Source organism: Stegastes partitus, unplaced genomic scaffold (assembly GCF_000690725.1).
Source record: "Stegastes partitus isolate 25-593 unplaced genomic scaffold, Stegastes_partitus-1.0.2 Scaffold1513, whole genome shotgun sequence".
Classification (NCBI taxonomy): domain Eukaryota; kingdom Metazoa; phylum Chordata; class Actinopteri; family Pomacentridae; genus Stegastes; species Stegastes partitus.
In genome coordinates this window covers 16,758-36,844 of record NW_007579244.1, presented here as the reverse complement: position 1 = coordinate 36,844, position 20,087 = coordinate 16,758, and the positions used below count along the sequence as shown (strand labels likewise).

The following is a 20,087-nucleotide window of genomic DNA, read 5'->3' as shown; positions in this document are numbered from 1 at the left end:
GTATAGCTGTAGGACAGGAGTGGACAGGTACAAGCTGCCTGAACAGGTGGCTGGGGAACCAGTGTAAGACCCGTCAGTCATCAACCATCCAGTGTTTACATCACACATAATATTGTGAGTGTATCACATCACCAGCTTTGTGAATGTCTCACTGATGCAGAAAAAAAAAACCTGCATGCAAAAAATTTACACATTTAAATTAGCAAATAAGGATGAAAGGAATATTTTCACCTTCACACATTAAAAACAGAAGCTGCATTGAGGATGATCAGGGCGGAGCTGCTGCACGGTGGAAGCATGGTGGACCAGGTTCCACTGGACGGGACCCCCATGGAGCAGGCAGTGCATCATGTAGGTGAAGAAGGTGGGAAGGTGTGTCGTAGGTGTGTTCAGACCGCAAAGCCCAGAGAAACCAGTGGCTGCAACCGCTGGCAGCAGCTTCCAGCAGGGGAACACTGTGGGCAGGACAGGCAGACTAGCGGGCTTTGGAAGACATGTGTAGCAGTGAGTACAGAGTGACTAAATGTAAAGGGATTCTATTATCAAGCTATGACAGGCTGTTTATGAACAGGAGAGGGAGCACTAAGGAGTTGTCCGTCCATCCATCCATCATCTATACACCGCTTAATAGGGTCTTACTAGGGTCCCGGGGGGCTGGAGTCTATCCCAGCTGACTCAGGGTGAAGGCAGGTTCACCTGGACAGGTAACCAGTCTATCACAGGGCTACACTTAGAGACAGACAAACAAGCACACTCACATTCACACCTACGGACAATTTAGAATCACCAATTAATCTCAACATGTTTTTGGACTGTGTGGGAGGAAGCCGGAGAACCCGGAGAGAACCCACGCTGCACGGGGCGACCTTCTAGCTGCAAGGCATCGGTGCTAACCACTGACCCACCTTGCAGCCCCCTTTTGGAGTTGTAATGTGCTTAAATCAATGTTTAACCGCCCACTGAACTCAGCGTCTAATCCAAAAGTCAACATCATCTCAGTCGGGTTTTAAAAACACATCCTCAGTTCCTAAATTATGATCATTTGCTTCTTGTTATGACACTGTAAATTTACACTTTTTGGACTGATGATTGGACAAAACGAGCAATTTTAAAGGGTCTCTTTGTTGGTCTGAGAACTCTAGTGGAAGTTTAACAATATTTCCTGAGACACAAGAATATATTCAAAAATGGGAAACATCAGTAGTTGCAGAGTCACGATACGTTACTGTTACGATACGTGTTTTCTGTAATTGAAGTAGAAAAAATACCCCTTTAAAGCAAAAAGCAGGATATGTTATTATTATTTTCATTGCATTGTGGTGTCTTCCTGTGTATTATTGATATTCAGCTTTAATAAGTTGTCATTTTCAGTTAGTTATCTGTCATTTTCCCTGCGTTTCTTCTTCTTTGCTGCAGGTTAGTTGACTTGGTTTTACTTTTTCGTTTCACCACAAGGAGTCATAAAGTAGTGAATCAGTTAAATTGGTCTCGAGATTCCATGTAGAGTGCATGTTTTGATGAAAATATCTACATTTTGCACCAGTTTATCCATTTGTAGGGTATGGGAATAGGATATGTTCAGCTTTTTGAGAAGTAAAATCAACAGTTAATCATCGATTAGAACATTTATCAGGATGAGTGGAGCTCAGAGTCCTGACATATTGATGAATTTGACCACCATGAACCCCCACAGTTAGAAAATAAAAATAATAATAAAAATAAAAAGGCTGAAATCCAACCTGACTTAAGGGAGCAGGGACCTTCACTGATTTCTGCAGCCATCTGTAGCCGCTAACAGAAAACAGCAATCAGTGCGATGTGACACCTGCTGTAATAATAGCACATGATTGCTCTGTTTTTATCTGCTATAAGCTCTGTTACAGGCCGACGCTGTGATTGAAGAGGAGGAGATGTTTAGTGTACATTTAGCCTTTGGGTCTGGACAGCCAATCTATTATTCATTTATACATATTAAATTAATCTGCATAATCAACCACAAACATGGTAATCCTCCTCATTAAATGTTCATATCTGAGTTCACGGCGCTGACTGACATCATTTGGTCGTGTTTCTGCACAGTAACTGCTCTAATAATGATTTCATGAAGGCAGCTCCCCCCTCAGCTGTTACAGAGGCACAGGAGCTGTAAACAAAGGATACTGGGATGGACCAGTGATGACGCAGTAGCAGGCGGCCATCTTGGTGTGATTCGTTTAGTGCAGCTCGTCAGTGTGGCTTGTGTGGTGGAGAAAGAAAACAAAACAATATGACCAAAGTATTTGGCCTTTACTCCCTGTAGCCTGTTTTTACCCCCTCTGAACCCCAAACTTGTGTTATCTTTGAATATAGCTGCTAAAATTACACCATTTATCGAAGCCTGGACCTGATAAAACAGAAAGAAATGTTCAACAGTCCGACGGCTCTTGAACCAGTCATCCGTGACGTGCGATTTCTTTTGAAAAATTAACCGAATCAAAGCTCAGAATCATGATATTTCATCTAAAGTACTTTATTCGACACATTTTGTTTAAAAATTCTGCGAAAAATTGGACTTGCTCCAGCCACATCCTGTCTAACATGAAATGTATGCGTATGTAGAGCCACATTTTTTTCTAGTATTGGTAACACCTAATTGAAAAATGTTGAAAAAACATGATTTTAAATTATTGTGAAATAAATAATCCAAAAAAGTTTCCATTTTATTTTATTTTTTAAAAGATTTAGGACATTATAGCTGTAATATATATATATATATATATATATACAGCTCAAAAGACAACCAAAAAAAATCAGCAGAAAGTACTATGTCTAAGTCATGAATGTATTATTAAAGCCAAGTGTTTTGGGAGTTTCTGCCTGAAGAAAGGCTCTTTCATATTTGGTTGCAGCAGAAATTCAGCATGCCATCACCAGCCTATTTATCTCTATCAGCTCTCCGCCAGTGGCTCCCACATATCAATTTACCCTCGTTCGAAGGTCAATTAGCGTGTGTGTGTGTGTCTGATTGCATGTGATGATGTCTGTGGACCCTCGTCCCCAATCGAAGCGATCGATTCAGCCGTCTGAGTCTTTCTTTCTTTATTTTAAATAGCTGAATAAGCGTTCGCATATCTGACCTGAACAAGATGAGCCGCTGTCTGCTGTACAGTCACGTCATTACTCAAGGTAATTGCCGGCCCACTTCATGCTCCACTCTGATACATTCTCACAGCTATTGAGCGGGCGAACCGAACACTCGGGGGGGTGAACGAAGCTGAATGGGAGACTTTGAATTTCATAGATGAACAAAAAGAGCAGGACACAAAGCAAGAAGCTCAATGCTTGTTCATTGTCGTTGAAGCACTTTGTTCTCCCCGTTTGGTGCGTTAGACATCCTCAAAGTTCATGTTTGTACAATGCATTAAATTAACAAAGAAATTAATAACATTGCTAATTATTCATCTCATGAGCTTTGATTAGGAGCAACATTTGAATTGTCTGGGTTTTATAATGGTTGGAGCCAAAGGTTACGTCTTCAAATGTCTTTTAACTCATTGATAGAAAATTTCAAATTACATAAAATAACAGAGAAGCTAGACTACATGTGGTTGTTTAAGTCCATTGCATCAAGCCTCCAAGTTGTAGACCTGCTGCTGGAAATGGGTGGATTGCTTCCTCTGGGTTGGAGGTGAGTTGTTGCCCCAAGTAAAGGAGTTTTAGTATCTCGGGATCTTGTTCGCAACTGATGCGAAAATGGGATGCAAGATGGACGGATGGATTGGTGCAGCGGCAACAGTTATGCACCGTTATAACGCCAACCTATGATCAGGAACTCTGGCTCATGACCGAAAGAACGATACAAGTGTCCAACGTGAGTTTCTTCCAGGTGTTAAGGAGGCTCGGTTTGGTCTTTAAAGATCGGGTGAGCAGCTTGGACATTCATAGGGAGCTTGGAGTAAAGACGCCATAAATTCATGTTGAAATAAAGCCAGCTGAGGTGGTTTGGGGCGTCCAATTAGGATGGAAGTTTTAGGGTTTTCCAGGCACGTCTACCTGGGAGGAGATCTTGGGATAGACCCAGAAATCACGGGAGGTGTTACACATGTCATTGGGCCGGGGAACGCGTTGGGATCCCCCAGGAGGAAATGGAAAAGGGTTGCTGTGGAGTTAGACATCTGGAATACCTCGTTTAGCTGCTGCTACCACATACCAACCCCGGAGAAGTGGAACAACATGGATGGATGAAACTGAAATCTGCATTCAGACACAGGCGGTCCTCTGTGGTACACTATTCATTGCCTTTAGGGCACGTTTTTCCCTTTCTCAGCAAGCCTGAACAGTGTAGGTTGTGCATCAGTAGCTGTTTCTTTTTCCTCTTGTAAAATTTTTTTCGGGGGCCTTTGCATGCCTTCATTTCATAGTGGCGGTATGGAGAGAACAGGAATGTGCAGAGAGAGAGAGAGCAGGGGAATGGCATGAAGCAAATGGTCTGCAACTGGTCTCTAACCAGGGATTTGCTGCCCAGAGCACCTGTACCCATGTGGTCTGCATCCTAACTACCACCCAGCACTTTAAACCATCCGTACCTCAACTCCGTTCAACATTTGGGAGGAACTGTTGTGTGGTTAAGTTTGCATTTCCATCGGGAAATGTAAGTGTTTCCCACTTCAAAAGTTGATGAAGCTCGTGATAAGTCCCACTAGACGTTCGTTTTTGGAATCTTAACACTGTTTGAGTCATTGACGGTTCCCACACACTCAGTTGTGTGTTTGTTCCACTTTACAGACAGCTAGAGTTTGAATTCAGTGTTTGGATGGACGTCTCTCATTCTTGCATCCAGCTGTGGAAAAAACAAATGAGCAGCAATAAGTAACATCAGCAGTCCCTCTGTTACCCCAAGATTTCAAATCACAGAGTCATGCACAGAATCACAGAGAAACTTAAAGTCCAGCACACAATTTGTTATCTGCAAGTGGCTGTTGAAACTGAAGTAGATGAAGTGCCCACACACACAGATATTGCATCTAATTAGCAGTACTCAGACTGTAAAAAGCCATAGATAAATACATGTAGGTACTTCACCCACCATGTTGGATGCTTCAACACCACCTCCATATCGCAGAGGAGCTGAAACAATAGAAAACTTCTCTGTTACTTTTTGTGTTCTATTAAAAGAAATGTGAAATCAAAGCTGGAAGGTGAAAAGGTGTTTTAAAATGTTTTGCTCCAGATGTGTTGAATTGGACTCATCACAGGAAGTAATCCTTGTTTTAAGCTAACATGAGTGTAAGAAAGTGACTCTTGCTGCTATGCTAAGCTAAGGTAACTATCAGATGAAGAAAAAACACTTGTCGTACTGTGATTCTGCACAACCTGTTGATACCCCCCCAAAAAATAGATAACTGTCTGGGTTTAGTTTGTCTGTTTCAATTAATGAAGTCTTTATTTATTACAAAAATGTTAAACTAAACTGTAAACTGCATTGCAATAAAGTGTGCAATGACTGGCTGCAGTGACTTATGTTGCAAAAATGAAATTTAATTTGGATTAATTTCAAAAAAGGACCTCAATCGGTAATAAAAATCGCTGTTGATTACTTTTCTTTTAATCGACTAATCAATACCCATGAAGCTTAGCTCATAATCTAATCTAGCTACTTTCCCAGTGATCTTTCTCAGGCTGTGATGGATCATGTGCAGTGAACAACCTTTGTGGAGTGTTTATCCACCTCCTTAGACAGACAGAGCCTGGATGTCTGAGTGGAGGTGAGGTCATGATGGAGGGAATAATAGGTGGCCTGAAAATGAAAAGAAGAACCGAGCCGAGCCGTTGAGTGATGGACGACAGAGAATTCGAGGAGACAAGAGGCCAAAGTGATGTGCTGAGAGACGGAGAGAGAAAGCAGGCTTTTCTAAGAGCCCAGAGCGAGGCGAAGGCTTTGGCTCTGCGAGGAGACCAGGGCAGCTTTGGCTCCTCTCTGGGTCTCCATGGCGGCTGCTGTTGTGCTTCCTTTCTCTCCAGACGTTTGTCGCTCATTTTTCTCGCGCTGCGTTTTGTCCGGCGGACCTAGCAACGGGCCCCCCGCGACAAGCCCCGATAGTTAACCTGACTGCAGGAGAGTGTTTGGAAATGTACACAAGCAGCTGTGAATGGGAGGCGCCATGTGTTCGGTAAGCCGCTGCTCCCTCACTGATAAGGTTGTTTCTTGCATCAAAGCACAAATTGAATTCTCTCCCAGACGCTTCAGCAAGTTGGTGCTCAGAGAAACTTATGTTTTGTCTTTGGCTGACGCCTCTGGCAGTCACATGGGGGGCAGTACTTCAGTGCAGTACTTCGTTTTCATCTCATTTTTAGGTGCAATATTTCATTATCATGTCTGATATTACACATTACATCAGCATGATTGCCAGCATTAGTTTTCTCTGTTTTATTCTGCTCTTATTTTATTTCAGTGTTGCATCGTAGCTCTATCTTATTGCTTTTCTACTTATTTTAGACACTCCATTTCTTATGTTATTATTTTAGCAATATCTGACACAAGAATTCCCTTTAGGGTTATTAAAGTCTGATGTCGATCTGTTCTGCTGTGCCCTATGAGGATGTGATCTAATGGAGCTTCATTGATTTCCATGTAGAAATTAGCTTTTGCAGCCCGAGGAATAAGAAACAGAAGCAGTATTTGCAATTTTTTTTCATGATTTGCATTTACAAGCATGTCTGTGAAGATTCTCAGTCATCCAGGTCATGGTTGTTCTCGTAGTTTAATCGTAGCAACTGGACTTGCTTGTGTTCCCTGAAGACGTTTCACCTCTCATCCAAGAGCCTTCATCAGTTCTGGTCGTCTTCAAGGAACTCAAGCAAATCCAGTAGCTGTGATTAATCTACGAGAATTTACTTACACATTTAAAGATGGATTTGTAGAAGGAATGTCAGGTTAGGAGGTTTCACAGTGACAACAGGACTCAAGGAAGTCACCGTGTCCAGCCAAGAAACAGTCGCTCACTTTCATCACTTTTGCAGCAGTTTTTTCTGGACTATCTGCTTGTTGCTGTTCCTCGTCTTAATGCTCAGCTCAGCGACAGCGAGTGAAGAGCAGAACTTTCTTCATGTGTTTACCGTCTGTATGACTGTGATGAACTGTAAAGAAGGACGCTGTGACCCCAGCAGACGGACCAGAGCTGCACATCACCGCTGTCCGCTCTGAGCTGCCGTAGTGGAACCCAGCTGTGGCAGCAGTGAAGGACTGCAGACGAACGTGATTTATTTCAGGACAGAGAACAGATTCAGTCCTAGGAGTGTTTATGTCCTCAACACCTGGGTCTCCTCACCGGGTTTGTATATATATATGTGTGTGTGTGTGTTTGTTTGTGTGTGTGTCAGCAGGGTGATAAAGTTGTGTGTCTGCATTTCGCTATTGTCAAGTGAAACCTGCAAATCTCCTGTGATTTTAGTTTTTCATTGTAAAAACTCCCCAAAAAACAACAACAAAAACCCCAGCAACATCAAACTTTAATGTTTTTTCTTGTGAGAATGGTTGTTTTTGAGCAGAAATTAGAACAGAACCCCGATACTTTTTTATCCAAAGTATGTTATATCCATCTTTGTCAGAGTTTTATTTTCTCGTTCTTTCCTCACTAAGAAAAAACTGCAGATTCTATCTTTTGGCCAACCTCTGACCACCCTGACCGTCCATCACAGGTAGATGTGGTCTGTTTTTACTTGTGACCACCACATCCACCTGTTTTTGTGCCATTTCACTGTCGTTTCCTCCAGTTTTACTGTTGCTTCTTGAGCTTGTTGTTTAGTTTTTATGGGGCCATAACTTTACAGTTTTGCTGCACTTTTGTCTTGAGCTGCTACTAGCTGAAAACAAAAATGCTGTGACGAACACACTAGCAAGTAATAATAGAGACTAGCTGTTTTAAAGAAAAAAAAAGAGAAAAAATATACATATGTTTGTCAACTGGCCAAATTCAATGTACCATACAAGTGTTATTGTAGCTTAAAACTTGATTTTTGCCAGCAGTTACTTTGCAATACTCATCTTTTTAACATAAATATATAACGTAGGCAAATAGTCTCAATATGAGGTGTGATAGAAGACAAAAAAACCTCCATTCAAGAACCAAACCCGATTTAAATTAGCTGCCATCCACACTGAAGTATCCCTCCTGTGCAGCGATGCACTGCTCCACGTGCTCCTGCAACACTTATGGAAACGTATCATGGGCACTGAATCTACTGTGTTTAAAACAGCAACTTGTTTTTCATTTTGAGGAAGAGGAACAAGCAGGAGAGCCAGTAGGGAGCCGTGATCGTGTGTTGTGGCCAAAAAAAACTTGAAAAAACATCCTTGACAGTGCGCTGTGGTCCAGCTATTGATAGCTGCATCACAGTCTCCTGACTTCCAGTTACTGCTGGCACATGTTGCACACATCTAACTGTGACATGCATGTGCACCACATCACATAGAGTTTCTTCAGGTTTCTATGTCTGCATTGTCGTAATGCACTTCCTCCTTTTTATTTACATAGATTCGGTGTTTCCCACATTACAGCATGTTGGGTTCACACCATGTTGTGCTGCCAGAATCTAAGTTACTGCAATTTTACATGATAAAAGGGGGTTTAAAACTCAAGTAATGGTGTCAAAACATTTCAACAAAGTCCTGCAGTGGAGGGTTGGGAAAAATGGTGTTAAAGTTGGGAAGAAGAATAGGTGAGTTAAACATGTAAAGAAAATAAATAAAAGCTCAGTAACTTAATTAAAATTTGCTTAAACGTGTTCATCATGACAGTGAACTCAAACATTTATGACGCAAGACGTGACATTTACAATCTGTAGAACACGAAGCCCCAAAGTTTTTTTTTTCTTTCTCAAATGTCATGAAGATGTTTGAAAAGACAAAGAGGAATTAAGTATGAAGGTCTCTACTTATCCTGTGTTTGACCTCAAATATTTTACGACTCTTCGCCTTCTCGATAGCGACGCCCGCCCGCGTCCTCCGAATGCCGCAGGTTTAACCTTCCAGCATTTCGGCCTTAAGCCTACGTTCTCATTTTAGGTGACCTTAATGCTCAGTGCCCTACTTTGGACCACTGTTTATGTGTCTGGGTTTGTGTTTCCAAGTGTCTGGGTGCCCCTCTTTGTTCAGCGCTGCAAACACTGCTGGCAGCTGAGTGAGACCGAATGAAAGAAAGGAGGCGGCTCGCTGGAATGTTTGCCCATTTCTTCCTCGTCGCTCGCCGTCGGGTGGCGAAGCAGACGAGACAGAAAGAGGATGGCAGGGATGAGACAAAGACCCGCAGTGACACGGAGAACGAGGAGCGGTGACTGGCAGGAACGGACGAGAAGTCAGCGGCGTGACAAAAGATGGACGGAGGGAGACGGGGAAGGGTGCAGAGCAAAGAGATTAAAATGAGAAGGAGGAGGGCAGATGGAGGGAGAGAGCTTTTCTTTTCGAGAGCGACTTGTTCTATCAGCGCCACAAACAACAATCTAGCGGCTGATGAGTGACTGAAGGAAAATATCAGAGCAATTTCAAGTACTTTTATTTCTGTCTGCGTTGAGGTTTTTTTGGTTTTCCAGTCTATGAAAGCATTTTTTTTACTGTACAAGAGAAAAAAAAGTGGAACAAATGGCTTCTCCTGATTGCTGGCAGCTCAGTGAGCTGGCAGGAACCGTGGCTGTTGGGTGACCTCTCTCTATTATGGTCTGTTCAGAGTTTCTTTTAGACGACACGTTTGGAGTAAAACTGCACAAAGTTGGACCGATATTTAGTTTTTTAGTAAATTAAATGAGTCTTGTTGCCTCCTGTGTCGCCAACAGTTGCAAGACACTGCCGACGCAGTCCCTGTTTTTAGTCGACATCATCCTTCCTGCAGCAGAAACATTTCCATACTAGAGTTGATTCAGGCTGAAATCCTAATCAGGATAATTCTGATCAATATTTAGATCATGAGTAGCCTATTCATCACAATTATTCATTTATTTTATGCGCAAAAAAGTTAATTTCTAAACAAACAGAGTGCTGCTTTCACTCTGGGCTACATTCTTGCTTGTCGGAATAAGACTTGAAATAAGTTTCTTCTGCTCCTGAATTCAGACGCTGCATTTTACTGGTGTTCCCTAAACGCCTCACATGCAGGCTGCAGCAGAAGAAGGCGTCTGTGCACAGAGAAGCCTCTAGTCTCCTCTCAGCAGCTCAGACAGCTCTGATGTCAGATTTATTCAAGCTGAAACCAAGAGGGTTTTTTTTTCTTTTTTCTCGGAGTGCCCGGAGCATTTTGTATATCATGTTGTGGTAAATCACGACCATTTAGGTGTAGAAAGCTCATCATCTTGCTCAACATCTTGATCCTGGCTAATTTTCTATTAATTTTACAACCCGACAGCTGACGTTGCATTTAAGTTTTGCGACTAAACCTTCCTTTTTAGTGTCTCTTACTAGTTCCTTTCTCAGTTTGCAGTGCACATGCAAAGCCTGCACGTTAACCGACTGAACGTTTTTAATGAAAACTCTGTATTCAAGTACTTTGAAGCAAATTATGAATAATATTGTACACAAAACTCCTCACTCGCTGCCTATCGATGGACACTACAAGTGATCTCTAAATGCCAGGCGGAAGAAAAGTCACAGGTCTCAGACAGATGTGTGACCAAAAATTATAAATAAAACAACTTTGTGTGTCCAAGAACCCTAAAATTGAAGTGAATATCTTAGATCCGTGCCCAGAGAAGCCTCCAGTCTCCGCTCAGTTACTGCAGCTCAGACAGGTGTGTGACCAAAAATGACTCTCAAAGGAGCAGAATAAGAAACAACTGTGTGTCTAAGAGCCCTTAAACTGTGTGAATCATCTGGTCATTGCAAATGAGGACAGATCACACCTCATTCGATGTGCACACGCCCAAATCACAGATACTGAAACTATATAAATGGAGAGACACATTTTTGGTTTCCTCAGAAGTTGCTGTGTGTAACAGAGTCAGTATAATGACAACTTAAAATAGAGAGTAACAGAAGACTGACCCTGACCTTGAACCAGACCACAGCTTCAGTCAGACCGTCCCTTCTGACAGCCTCATGCATCTGAAGGAAAACGATACAGACGGAAAACAAATCAGTGCAGATATGAAAATGAAAATTTGCCAGAGCTGCTTGCGAATCATTGGCAGGAAGTTTGAGCCTTGTGTTGCCCAAAAGACTTTGAGTATTGTTGAAGTGTTGTTCACCAAGAGGATTTTTCAGTTTGTTTGTTTTTTGGCAGTTCAGCTCCTGAACACAGAGCGTTTGTGAGCTGGAGCCTCTCGATGCTGCAGAGGAACAGTGAACATATGATGTAGCAGCGCTGAACAGCAGCAGGTGCATCCAGCCTGAAGGGGCGGCTCACGTCAGCTTGTGGCGCTCTGTAGTGTTTTTATTCGACTGTGGTGATTCGTTTGGCAGTAATGTAGAAGCTGAGTAGGTCGGAGACAACGAGGCGAGGCTGCCTTTATTAGACCTGGTAAATGCCAAACTAAAAAAAAGTAGCAGTGGTGAATATTTAGCCAACATTTTGTCCAGATAACAAACTAATAGTGTGTATTTATCACCATTTATTTCTCACCATTTAGGGATCGCAGTCAAGTTCTTCATTCCAGGTAGTGATTCAAGGACCTTAAAGCATCAGTGTGGTGGATTTAGGGAGGATCTATGAGTAGAAATCATTTATATTTAGATTTTCATTCCTGTAACTAGACACTGTAGTGTTTTCTTTAGCTGAAACTAAGCCTTTATATTTACAGATCCCACCATGTTGGGCCACAATGTTCCCACAGTACACTGTAAAAAATAGTTTTGAACAATATTTAATGGTATTTCATGGTTGTTTCCTTTTTATTTTTGGTAAAATACAAATAATTACTAATAAGATCACAGACAAAAAGTATGATTTGTGTTGATAAAAACCCAAACTGGTTGACTGTTGAATTACACAATTATTACTGTAGTTAAATCAGCAAAAATACTCTTGTTGTACAGATATTTGCTGTTACTTGAACCAAAAAAAAGGACTGAAAAAATGTTAAAAATATATATATATTATATAAACGCGCACATTTGCACACTTTTTTAACATATTATTTTAACGATTTCCCCCCATTTTGTCAAATTTTAGGTAAAATCACAGAAAAAAAGTATTTATTTAAAAATAGAAGAAAAAAAAAGAAGCTACACCTGAACATGATGCCACCATTAAAATCTATTTATTATCTGGATTAAATCTGCAGCTACTGAAATTGACGCCCCTTGCTTTTTCTTACAAACCACCTTTAACAAATTCAGAAAGTTGTGATTTAAAAACATAAAGTTTGTCAGTTTGAATCAATGACTTCATATAAATGAGAATTTGACTGGATGAATTCAAAGATCAGTCAAAGAGGAGACGGACTCCAAGGCTAGAATTAAAATCAGAAAACAAAAACAGTCTGATGCTCGTTTCTGTGCTGTGCTGTGTTGTGTTGTGTTGTTGTGTTGTGTTGTGTTGTGTTGTGCTGTGTTGTGTTGTGTTGTGTTGTGCTGTGTTGTGTTGTGTTGTGTTGTGGCTGCACAAGCTTTCCAGTGAAGCATCAGCAGACTGGCAGCTCCCAGGTCTGATGCAGCTCAAATCAGCTTCTGCACAGTTTAGTGCGGCCGCTGGCAGCCCGAATCCACGGCTCCCGTGTGATGACATTGCGTTGCGTCAAAGGACGAAGAGATGGAGTCAGCGTGACGGAGCGGGATGAGGAGGAAACCGAAGGGGGGGAAGGGACGAGGAGGACGAGGAGGATTGACAGAAACAGATTGTGACAGGCTGAATGGAGGTGGCCCGCTAACGGGAATGAAAGGCCACCGCTCTGTGTGATTATGAATAAAACGAGCTCGGATTCATTTAGCCGCAGCAATTATGTGAGGCGGGCTGATATCTGAGACGTGGAACCTGTTTGTTGCAGCAGATGAAGTGAACAACTGTTGTCTGACAGCTGAAATGTGGAAGCAGCGTTGAGGCAAATGAGAAGCAAGCTTTCTCTCTCTCTTTCTCTCAGCGACCGAACATGTTCTCCTCCTTGGTTTCCAGCCTCCCTCCCGTCCTGCTCTTCATGCAAATCTGTCTTTTTCCCTCCATCATTGTATTCCTCCTTCCGCGGTGACAGACGGTGCCTCCTGTGCAGTTTAGCAGTTATTACACGCTCTGAAACACACTGACTCAGAGAGGCCCAGATAGAGATGGATGGATGATGGAGGGAGCTGATTAAAACGTTCCAGCGTCAGGAAACTGTACGTGGACCAGTGTGTGTGTGTGTGTGTGTGTGAGCAGATTAAATACGATGGTGGAGCTACGTGAGACCCGTATCAATGCTGCTTAACGCACAGTGTGGTCACGTGACTGCTTCTTTCTGCCTCCTCGTCCGTCTGCAGGCTTTTGGCAGCACGTAATTTAGTTGCTCCTATTTCTCACCGCCACGAGATCTTTCATCAGGATTCAGCTAAAGTGGCTTTTATCTCCACAGGCCTACGTTAAATATCTTTAAGTGTTCCCACAGCGTTATGTTAAAGTGAAAGAGCTGATGTAATACAGCAAATACTATCATTACTATTACATGTACAACAAATACGAAACATATTTTGTGAATTCTTACGAGCATCTTTGCAGAACAGTTTATTGTCTAACTTTCGTATGGTAGCTTTTAGCTCTTTGTGGCGTTTTTTAAGGACTCCGACCCACAACCTGTTGTTAATTTGGCTCTCTTAGTCAGATTTGAGCAAAAGAAATGGTTTCAAATATTCTTTGGCTGCTCTTGATTGAACCTCCAAGACTCCGGAGCCGCCTCAAAAGAGAATCTTAACATTTAAATACAACAAGCGCTGTTGAAACCTGCCTCACTGTGCATGTTTCAGAGGCCTAAACCTTCCATTTACACGTGTTCTGTCCAACTGTTCATACTATTGACAAGGTTCTATAAGATTACAAGCAAAAAATATGAGACAGATGTGCTCATTTGCTTGGGAATTCAGGTAGAATTGGGGTTAATATATGTCACAAATTGCATTTTAATAAGCTGCCCTGTCATAATTAATAGCATTTTAATGAATCAATGTGTTTCTGTGACATCCTGTTCAGACTATAATTGGCCTGCAGAGGATCAGTTCATCCTAAACCTGGTTTCTGAGCCTGTCAGATGGTTATTCTTTAACTTCGTGGTGGTAGCTTTTGGCTCTTTCTTTTAAACTACATCTTATGGACGTTTGCTCACATGGTAACGTCCTACATGTGTTCTACATTAGTGCTGAAACAAACTGTTGATTAATATTTAACAGATCATTATATAACATTGATTTTGATAATTAATTAATGGTTAAAAGCTGCACCAGTCGACATTTTTCTATTAACAATGACAGAAACAACAACATGTAATATAGTGTAGTGGCAAACAAACAAAAAGTTATCACCAAAATCTTCATTTCCCTTCGTGTTTTAGCATCTTTAACTTTATTGTTCTGGTTCCTAACTGCTCAGTCGGCTAAAAAACAGATTACAGATGATGCCAGTGGCGAACTAGCATCGTGGAATGTTATAGCAGCTAAAAGACGAGGTGGTGGAGACCAAAAGAGAGCTAAAAGGAGAGTGAATATCACACTACATTCATATGAGGCTTAGGAACAACACTATAAATGTGTTAATAACATTACAAAATGGTTTCCCTCGAGTCCTCTGCTTGCATCCTTCCTGAGATGCGAGTGGAGGAGGCGAGGAAGAACCACGAGGAACGAAGCTTCCAGGCAGCTGGTATTCACCAAAATGAGACATCCTGGCTCCAGAGCTGTTGCTTAAAGTGAAATGAAATGAAACAGATGTTGTGTGGAAGAGACTCCTGCAGGGGATGTACCTGTGCATCCTCACCTGTAGCTCCTCTGGCAGCTCGAAGTGCGTTCTAGGAATGGAGAAATCCCTCGAGATGGTGCGCTGAGATCGATTCCGGGTCACGAGCAGGAGCATAGAGGACAGAGGAGGATTAAAATAGAGAAATGAGAAGCGGTTTACATGCTACAAAAGCCTGTGCTGTGTTTCAGTGTTTTGGCCTCATGTGCTCCAGTCCTCTGAGGGCAGGTGGGAGTGGCTGGTCTGTAGTGACAGCAGCGGGCGAAACAGAAACCAGAGCCCATCGTAGTCCGGATTAAGGCTGCGTGTCAACAAGCTGCCTGCTCGAGTGTCTTTGAGGCTGAAGTCCGACCAGCTCTGGATGTTGCTTTCATTTCCTCTGCTTGAACATGGACCAGTGTGAGATTAACGAACTACATTTAGATTGTGGATTAGAAAAGAGAGATGTCTTTGTTAGAAATCAGGTAAAAAGAATCACATGCTGGTGGTACTTTTTACCTGATTTCTGACAGAGAAAATCTTTAAAAAAAACATTTCCACGTCCCTGCCTTTTTGTTTGCATAACCCTGTTTTACTGTATTTAAATCAGCTAAAAATATCCTTATTTTACAGATATTTGCTGTTAATTTAGCTTTTCTACCATTTTTGGACAAAACAGTCGTTCATCATTTTTAGTTTATTTTTCTGCCCCTCTTGCTTTTCGGTTTTTTTTAATAAATAGATTTTGTTTTTTCAGTGTCGTATCCAGCCTAAGTGCTTGCGTCACGCGTTTGCATCGTTGCATGTGTTAATGTGCTTCATGCTGAAGGCACTTCATCTGCAGTGGAGCCTCCAAAGTCTTTGGCAAAGCCGCGGTCCAGAAACAGGCCTGATGAAGCCGCTGGACATGGAGCAGGACGCTGAGCTCAGGCTGTCGCGTTTGTCTCAATTAACTGCCATGTGTGGATGTGATTGTCGATATTAGCTTCATTGGAGATCCGGAAGTATTTCAGATGTTTATATAATTAGCAGAAACAGACTAGAGTTGACCGTGAAGCACTACACGGACGAGCAGCGTACAGCAGCATCTACCAGAGCTCTGCTTCCTGGTGCTGGACCAATCGATCCTCTCCTGAGGTTCTTTCCTATGAAGCCGTCTAACCTCTCAATTTAGAACAAATCTAGAACGCTTTGTTTGTCCTGCAGCGTCTAATTTATCTGCTCGGCTCCACACCTCTATTTGTTTTAATCCTCCCGTTGCAGTCTGCTGCTTTTAACTGTTTTATCTCCAACTATTTTAATTTGTGTTTCTTTAATTTGCCACTTGAATTGTTTGTTAGTTCTGCTGCTTGTCTTCATTGTGCACTGAGACACTCTTATGCGATGGTGTTTTACACTTTATGGGAGTGCAGACAAAGATAATTTTAAGTATGTGTGTATTTTCTTAAGTGGTTAAATATCTCGCCAATAGAAATTTGTGGTATTTATCTCGGTCTCTGTCAATCAGTGGTCGTTTAACTGATCGGTCAAGTGACAGAAAATCAATCTACAATGATTAAGATAATTAATCGGCTCAGTTGTCAGGCAAAACATTTACGGCCTCCAGCTTCATAAACCTTCATGATTTGTTACTTTTCTTTGTTTTCCAAGATTTTAAACTGATTACATTTTAAATGAATGTTCATAAAAATGAATTCATCACTTTAAGAAACATTTAAGATATTAGAGAGCTGCTGGCGATGATGCAGAAGAGCGACTGAAGAATGTGCAGACAGAATAAATGCACAGATGGGCCGCCTATATGCGATAGTGTCACATATAGAAAGCGGACATACACGATTGGACAACATATGGAACGTGGGACCAGGAAGTGAGCTGCCTGAACTCCAGCCGGGCTCCATTCAGCGGATTAATTGATGAGGAAAGCGATAGGTGGCGACTGAATGGATTTGGGAGCAGTTTTATGAACTGATAGTTGGCTCAGAGATCCGTCAGCTGCAGCATTTCCATTAGATTATTAACTTTATGCTCATTTTTTTGTCTATTTTTCAGGACCAACAGTATTTACAGAGGCTGCAGTATTACAAAAACGAGTGTAGTTGGTGGAGGATTGCTCGTCGAGTGCCTTTTGGTTGGAATCTGACAGAGAGAGAGACACAAAGACACTGGTAGAGGTAGCAGAGAAAGAAAAAAGACACTGACAAATGCAATATCTGGGAGGCTAATAAACAGATGAATGTAAAGAGACGGCAGGAGGATGGATGCTGAACAATGGGAGCAGTGTGTGTTGGTATGTGTGTGTGTGTGTGTGTGTGTGTTGGTGTGTGTTGGGGTCCTTCGGTGACTAATCATTTCCGTTTGAGACCCAGAGAGACACAACTCCCCCGAGGCCGTAGTTCATTTTCTGATGAGTGCACACACGCACACAAACACGAGCGCCGACACACAGAAACACACAACGAGCGGCCTCGCCCCCCCTCTGATGTAATGTGCAGATAGAATACAGTCATCGCTTTATGAGAGCCATGTCAGAAGGTCCCATATCTCAGGTTTAAATGTCAGACCGAGCACGATGCTGCGAGACGGACACAATAACAACCTGAGTGTGCTCACTTGCTTTGTAATATTTCCTTTTTGACTTAATAAAGTCTGAAAGCACGACTCAAAACGCTGTCGTGCCACTAACGGGGAGCTCAGCGTGGGTCATTTTACAGCATTAGATTTGTATTGATACGCTGTTGATGCAGATTCAAAGCTGATGGGTTTTTTTGTTCGCAGTCTACAAAAGCAGTCATTGAAAACAGGACAAACACAAATTGTAAAAGGCAAATGCAACATTTAGAAATAGGCCTAAATGACTCGACGATGCAGCAGGAGGATGCACGCAACACAGTAGGAATGAAGGACAGCAGTAACACAAAGCTGCTCTTTTTATGCAAACCTGCTGTGCAGACATTTAGTTGCTTCACATGACACAACGTCAACCGTTTCCTTTGTTTCTAAGCAACAATTTGTCTAGCTAGCTTTGCACTCGAGAGCAGAAACACAAACTGAAGGATTCAGCAGTCGTCTGCGCTGCACACCACCGGCCTGGACGCTTGTTGTGTTTCCAGCTTCCACTGGCTTGTTTCTATGATTCAGGTCGAGCTCCAGTTAAAAAGTCTGATCGTCACAATGCAGCGACGAAGTGAAGTAGGACACAGGTGAACCTCAAAATGCCCAAATTCCTCCTGAAGCACCTGCTGACTGAAGTTCTCCTCATGTGAGTGCAGACCCGGTTCCAGAACAAAATGACAAAGTGGGGCTGCACTAGTTCACTAGCTCACGAGACACCTGAAAGGTATCACTGCCAACCATGACGTGATTGTTGCACCGTTCATATCAGCCTGCAGCTGCTTTTATCTGAATCAAACAGCCATGAAGTACAAGTATACATAATTTAATGTCGGCCCATGATGATAGCAAAGCATTTGACTGAAATTTGTACGAAACATTGAAAACTATAGTGTCGCTTTTGCAGGAATATTTTGCCGTTCTTTGTTTTTTAGCCGTGGGCGACAAACTGAACACCTTGTCCCACTGTACAGACAAGTTGGATACAGATGCACTTGCACAGTCTCTGCCTCACGGAGATCTTCTGATGTAGGTCTGGGTCATAAAACGAGAGTCTATCGTACCACCGACTGACACTTTATCAGTATAATTAGAATATCGTTTGATAGAATGCTTGATAGTTTCACTGAAATGCAAACTGTTGCAAGTTTATTCCACAACAAAACTCTGGCTCATAGACGGACTTCCATACTTTGATAATGGAGCCCCTTCATCCTCCACTGTTGGACGCCATGCAGGTCTGCTGGGGCATGCTGGTCCGGGGCCACCTGGGCCTCCCGTCACCCCCCGTTTGCACCACAGATCACCCTGATGGAGACCGATGGGTGGGCTTTGTAGTCTGAAAACAGGCGGCTGTGGCTCAGGTTTTAGAGCAGGTTGTCCTCTAATCGCAAGGTTGGCAGTTCGATCCCCCGCCCCTCCACAGTCGAAGTGTCCTTGGGCAAGACACTGAACCTGAATCTGTTCCCAATGGCAGGCAGCGACCTGCATGGCAGCTCTGTCACCAATGGTGTATGAATGTGATCTACTCTCAGATGTACGTCGCTTTGGATAAAAGCATCTGCTACATGAAATTGTAAATTGAAAACACCCACAACCCTGTAGCCCCCCAACTCTTCCACACACTTCCAGTGTTCTGCTTCAAGTTCTGACAAACTGGTGTGTGGTCCTGTCTGGGTACACCTGGTCCAGGCCAGACACTCTGAACCTGGTCCTGGTTTTGCTTGTTTTTTTTTGATTCCATATGTATGAAAGTGAGGTCATTCCTTGACCCCTCTTGTGATTTCTTTGAACGTGTGTGTTTTGCATTGTTGTAACAGCAGAACTACTTCCTGTGTAAGTGAGGTTGTTTGTTCTCTTGGCCCGGCCCTCGTCTGGCACTTGTTGAATTTGTGGGCCAAGGTGCGGGGGCAAGTCAGGCGACGGTCTGAACTGTTGATAGAAGGTGCTAAGCTTGAGGTAGCAAGGCTAATTTGGACTGGAGTCTCCGTGACCTGTGGAGGCTGTCTTGCTCAATTCTGAACATTCAGGCAACCATATTTGCACAACTGGCGAACGCTGGAGACCCAAGATGTTTCACACACCACAGTCCAGAGGGAGCTGCGTGAAACCCGATAAACTCGCGGTTATCTGGCTATTAAATGTCACTGATGTAGCACCTGAATGTCAAAGATGCCAACGGTGCAACAAAATAAATACCACAGTCAACTAATTCTTTAGCCGACATGATCAGGACCATCTTTCAGTCTGGGTGACATTTTAAGAAACTCAAAGGGTGAAGCAGCACCTCAGCGTGAAGAGAATGGCACAACTGTCAGAGCTTCACTTCCCAGACATGTGGGGAGATCAGGGTGGAGGAATGAAACGCTCTTCCTCTCTGAACAATCACCTCTGAGATGCCCTTGGGCGAGCTGCTGCGGTGGACGACCACCGAAAAAGTGTGAAGGTGTCTGGAATTAAGTGCTCGACTAACCTTCCTCAGATAAAGGAAATGTAATGCAATTTTTTTTCCCCTATCAGGCGCTTGTTTGTCAGTCCTCCCCTCAGGTGGCTGTTCGTTCTTATTTTTCTTCTTGTGTCACATTATTCCACCTGCCCTCAGTCCTCTTGCTTCACCCA

General features: G+C 42.7%; 1 protein-coding gene across 2 annotated transcripts in view; it reads left to right on the top strand.

Annotated features, from left to right (window-relative positions):
- ndrg2 (NDRG family member 2) overlaps positions 1 to 20,087 on the top strand; it is a 43,700-nt gene that overhangs the window by 8,318 nt on the left and 15,295 nt on the right. The window lies entirely within an intron of this gene.